We start from the raw sequence: 4900 nt of genomic DNA on the forward strand, positions 1-4900 counted from the left end.
GTTGAACCTCAGATTTCTTTTGGCTCAATCCTCCAATTTGTCTAAGTCACTCTGTATCCTAGCCCTACCTTCCAGGGTATCTACCACTCCCCCTAGCTTAGTGTCATTTGCAAACTTGCTGAGGGTGCAATCTACCCCATCCTCCAGATCATTAATGAAGATGTTGAACAGAACTGGCCCCAGGACCAACCCCTGGGGCACTCCGCTTGTGACCGGCTGCCAGCTAGACATGGAGCCATTGATCACTACCCGTTGAGCCCAGTGACCTAGCCAGCACTCTATCCATTTTACAGTCCATTCATCCAACCCAACTTGTTCCAAGGGGTCATATGAACCCCCTTTATTGATCAAATAACTGGCAAGATCTTGCACACGAACATGGTCATGGTCTAGTGGACTGAACATGCAACTGGAAGTCAGGAATTTCTGATCTCTATTCTGTTGTGGCCTTGTGCAAGTCTCTCTTATTGCCTTGGTTTCCTTATCTTTATAATAAATATGTTTATATCGATGAGTTTGTGAAATCAATGTAATGTGTTTTGAAGATGTAAAGAGCTACAAAAATATTCATGGTCTAAAGCTTGTAATACCTTGCAAGGACTTGCAAATACCTACACTCCTCAGAATCCCTGGTTTAAATCCTGGCAATGCTGAGTTAGCCCATTATGCTTCTATGGCAAATACATTCAGTCCAGTGCAGTTTAGCCTGGGTCATTTTTGGATGTGATCTTAAAAGCCAAGATCTGATCTGCTTTGCATCCTGCTTGAACGATAAAGATACTCTTTTGAGGGAGCAAAAGAGACTTGTTCCAGTGTTCTTTCCACCCTCCCTTGGAACAGTATGTGCATATTCAAATACCGAGTTTCAGTTGTCCTGCACATATATAGTTTGTGGAGCACTTTGGGATCCTTTGGCATGGGAAGTGCTATATAAACAGAAAATGGTTAGTGGTAATTTTCTTATAATGTTTCTCTGAAAGGTTCGCTGCAATACACTTTTTCCATGGAGTTGGGAAAAGAGTTTTTTTGGGTCTTGGTAATTTGAAATGGAATTAAAACTGTTGTACATATCACAGTGCTGGACCTTTTATAAAATCTGAATAGAATAGAACATGCTCTTTTTGTCTTTTAACTTTTTTTGTTCTGTTTTTGAGAAATGGCTGAGAGAAATTCTTGCACTTTACAGCTCTTTATAACTGTCACATTTAGGGAACAAAACTTTTGTACTGTATACCGAATTCTTACATAAAGTTGTTTGAAGTATAAGCAGGACATAATGAGCTCTCACCTGCTGAGCTGGCTGTGGGGGGAACAAAAGGCTTCAGAACCAGACTGTATTTGTATGAGCATTCCCACCCTACGTAGGTGCACAGCATGATGGGACTGCTTTGCCCAAATGATCATTTTGGCTGGTGTTGGGTTACAAATCACGTTAGTGTTAATTGCAGGGGTAATGAAATGTTGTTCTCCTCATTGTATGACTAAAGGGCAGCAGAACTGTGCTTAGCCTGTCTTGATGGAGGGATCACCCTCATCTGAACTGATCTTGGTGACAGAGAGAGGGGATGGAGACAGGTGTCACGGCTGGGAGCTGTGGCTCTGCCTAAGAGTTCTCCTAGGCATGGTTTAACCGGCCCTTCCCCACTGTTCAAAGATAGAGCTAATTAAGGCTCCATTAGGAATCTTTTGTTTTGTTAGGTGTTCACTAGAGCTAAAATCACTTCTTGTGGGACAGCATTTTTTGCCTAGCCTGCTTCAGCAGTGAAGTTCCCACTAAGAGCTGACAATCACTATGAGCTGGTTGGAACCTCAAGGGACTGACCAGCGGAGGTCTCAGAAGAGAAGCAGGTGGAAGCAGAAGGTGGTGATATGCATCAGTGATGGCTGGCAGGGGGGCCAGCAGATGCAGGGAGCGGCTGGTAGGGTGGCTGGTGGAATGGCCATATAGCGGAGTGAACAAAGGGCCTTTTTTTCCCGCTTTGCCCCCCTCCGCCTCAGCCAGGGTACAAGATAAACTCTGCAGCTGCACCTCTGAACTCTGGGTCTGCACTGACTAAGGTCAACAATTATAAGTGTGGTGCAGTGAGGGGAGGGGCACATTAAAGGAACTTCTGGTTGCTGGATGTAAGAAACTGAGACAAATGGAAACTGCCCAACGTACTCTGGAATGGGTGTTTTGCTCATAGTTTTATTCATATGAATCTGCTTGCGGCATTTTCCCAAGTTGGCTAACTTTCCCCTTTTATTAAAAGTTTATTTTCTACACTCAGTCTCTGTGCTTGTGAGAGGGGAAGTATTGCCTCTAGAGGCGCCCAAGGGGTGGTGTATAATTGTCCCAGGTTACTGGGTGGGGCTCAAAACGGTTTTGTGTTGTACTGTCTAAAAGGAACCCTTAGATATTGAACCTGGCCCTTGTTGTTGCTGACTCTGACTGGCAGAAGAGCTACAGAAGGTTTTCAGATATTAATTTTTAAAGTTAACCAGTGTCCTAGAAACCTTATAATGGGACTGATTTTGTGTTTATTCTCACTTATACCAACATTTTTCACTTTTGCCATCCTTCCTATATAGAATTCCCTTACACTATGGGAAGGGTAAGTAGCAGTTGGCTAGGTGGATGTTGATTGGTAGGGTCAGTCCACCTGCATGAAAATGTTATTTACTGCCAGCCTTTACATGTCCACATGGCCAAAACCCAGGACAGAGACTTAAAGCCAAACCTGCAAACCATCACAAGAAGTCTCACTTGCTTCAATTAAATAGCATGGGTAAGGATTACTGTTGTGAGTGAAGGGTCATGGGAGCTTGGATTTCTAGTTGCAAGCAGCATTAAGGACTCACTGCTCTTCCATTTGGAAAGTTGATGACAAAACTCCCATCGACTTAAATAAGAGCAGTATTGGGCCCTAAATCAGGGACAGCAAGGTTCATGTCCAGCTAATCCTGTCTATCAGAAGCTTATTTTTAATGCAGGATTAGCTGAGGTCAGAGTAGGCAGTTTCAGGTTTAGGAAGCTGTTCAATGTCTCTCTCAAGGACTGACTTTGAATGATATGGGGAAGAAACAAGTGGTGAGTTCAGTTCTAAGGAGCCTTGAATTACATTATCTGTGGGTTTTTTTTGTTTGTTTTGTCTTTTAAATTAAATAAAGTCTTTGGAGCATGGGGATTTTTTTCCTTTGTCCAGTTCACTTATTTAATGCAAAATCTGAATCTAAACTGCCTTGGGTTTTTTTAGGTGAGAAAAAATTATCAAATGTGTGAGTTATGCTTCCCTAGTCTGTTAACAAGGGTTTTATTATTTTGTAGTTTTAATTTTGTTTTGCCCTTATGCTCAAAATAATTTGAAAAGGTTCTGTTTTATTGCACAGTTTATTATGTTAGACTGTTCTTTTAATTATTGTTTAAACTTTGATTTGAGTATTTTACTCCTGTTGTGTATATCTCTAAATTGATGATTTCACTACTAAAGTATCTGCAATTCTTCATACTATAATCTGCAAATATATTGATATTAAATGCCTAATTTTGTAGATATTTTCAATAACTGACAGGTATGATGAATTTACTTTACTATTTGTGTAGTTTATTATAAGAGAAGTAAATATATTTAAAGAGAACAGTTACATATTCCTCTGATGTGTCTATAGTATCTCTAAAATACAGCACATATCAGAATTTAGGCATTGGCATCAAATGTGTATTAGATACTACTTTACACTTCTACTGAACACCTTCCATCCAAGGATCTCAAAGCACTTATGTACATTTGCTTATGTTTGCTGATATACATGATGTCCAGAATCACTTTTCAGAAGATTAATATATGTTGGATGTGTCGGTCATGCTTGGAATTAGCTGGTTTCTGTGAAATGGCTTAGCAGGGGCTTAAAAAGGAGATGGGGTTTCATAACATACTAATGGAAGTATTTTTTATTGCAGTGTCCACCTCGTGTCCTTCCCCCAGTTCCAAGGTAAGATTACTCGATTCTATGAAATATGGTAATTTTTGTGCATTGGAATGTATTAAAAATTGTGAAATGAAGAAAAGTAAACTCAGCAAAAATCTGAATGCTCACTGATTTCAATGAGATTTTGCTAAGTGTATTAAAGAGACAAATATGCATCTTTTAATTCTGTGCTAAATAAAGTTTAAAATAAAATTAAACTTGCATTTGTGAAGCTAGAGTTAAGGCTGTGTCAGCACTTTCGTTATAAACCTAGCTTTATTTCAGTTTCGTATTTCACCAAAAAAATTTGCTATAGAATAACATTTTTATGTAAATTTTTAGTCTAGCTGCAAACAACGTTTTTTGTTGTTTTTTTTTTAAACTAATTTTTAAGAAGGACATTAGGCATTTGGGTATATGTAGCTTCCTCCTTTGACTTTCCAGAGGTCTTGGGGTATATAGGATGTCTGTTTTCCACTCATAATACAACAAAGGTTTCATGTTGTAAATTGATTGGTAAACAGTTTAATTCATATTATCTTATTGCTTCTGTCATTTGGAGGGGAAAAATGCATCAAAGATTTTAAAGGCTGCTTCAGTCTCAGAAACTTTTCTATTTTCAACCCCTTGTTCTCTTTTTCTGGCCCTTTCCTCATTATTTATTGCTATTGAATGCTGTCTCTTATCTATATTTTAGATTGCAAGCACTTTGGGACAGACTTTTTCAAATCAGCCTGGTGCCTAGCATGCTTTTGAGTGTGATATAAATAATAAAATCTATGAATACCATATTGATGCAATAGATGGCGAGGTTGTGGTTCTGAGGATTCAGTGATCCGTGAGCCAAGATATATTTTGATTATAGGAAAGGCAGTTTTTATGGTCTATTAAGACAAAAAATTGTCCTCAGTATCTTAAGAAATATGTACATAATAGCTCCTAAACGCCATTG

This window comes from Emydura macquarii, unplaced genomic scaffold (genome assembly GCF_026122565.2).
Source record: "Emydura macquarii macquarii isolate MOO-44397 ecotype Brisbane River unplaced genomic scaffold, CSIRO-AGI_Emac_v2 contig_1253, whole genome shotgun sequence".
Taxonomy (NCBI): domain Eukaryota; kingdom Metazoa; phylum Chordata; order Testudines; family Chelidae; genus Emydura; species Emydura macquarii.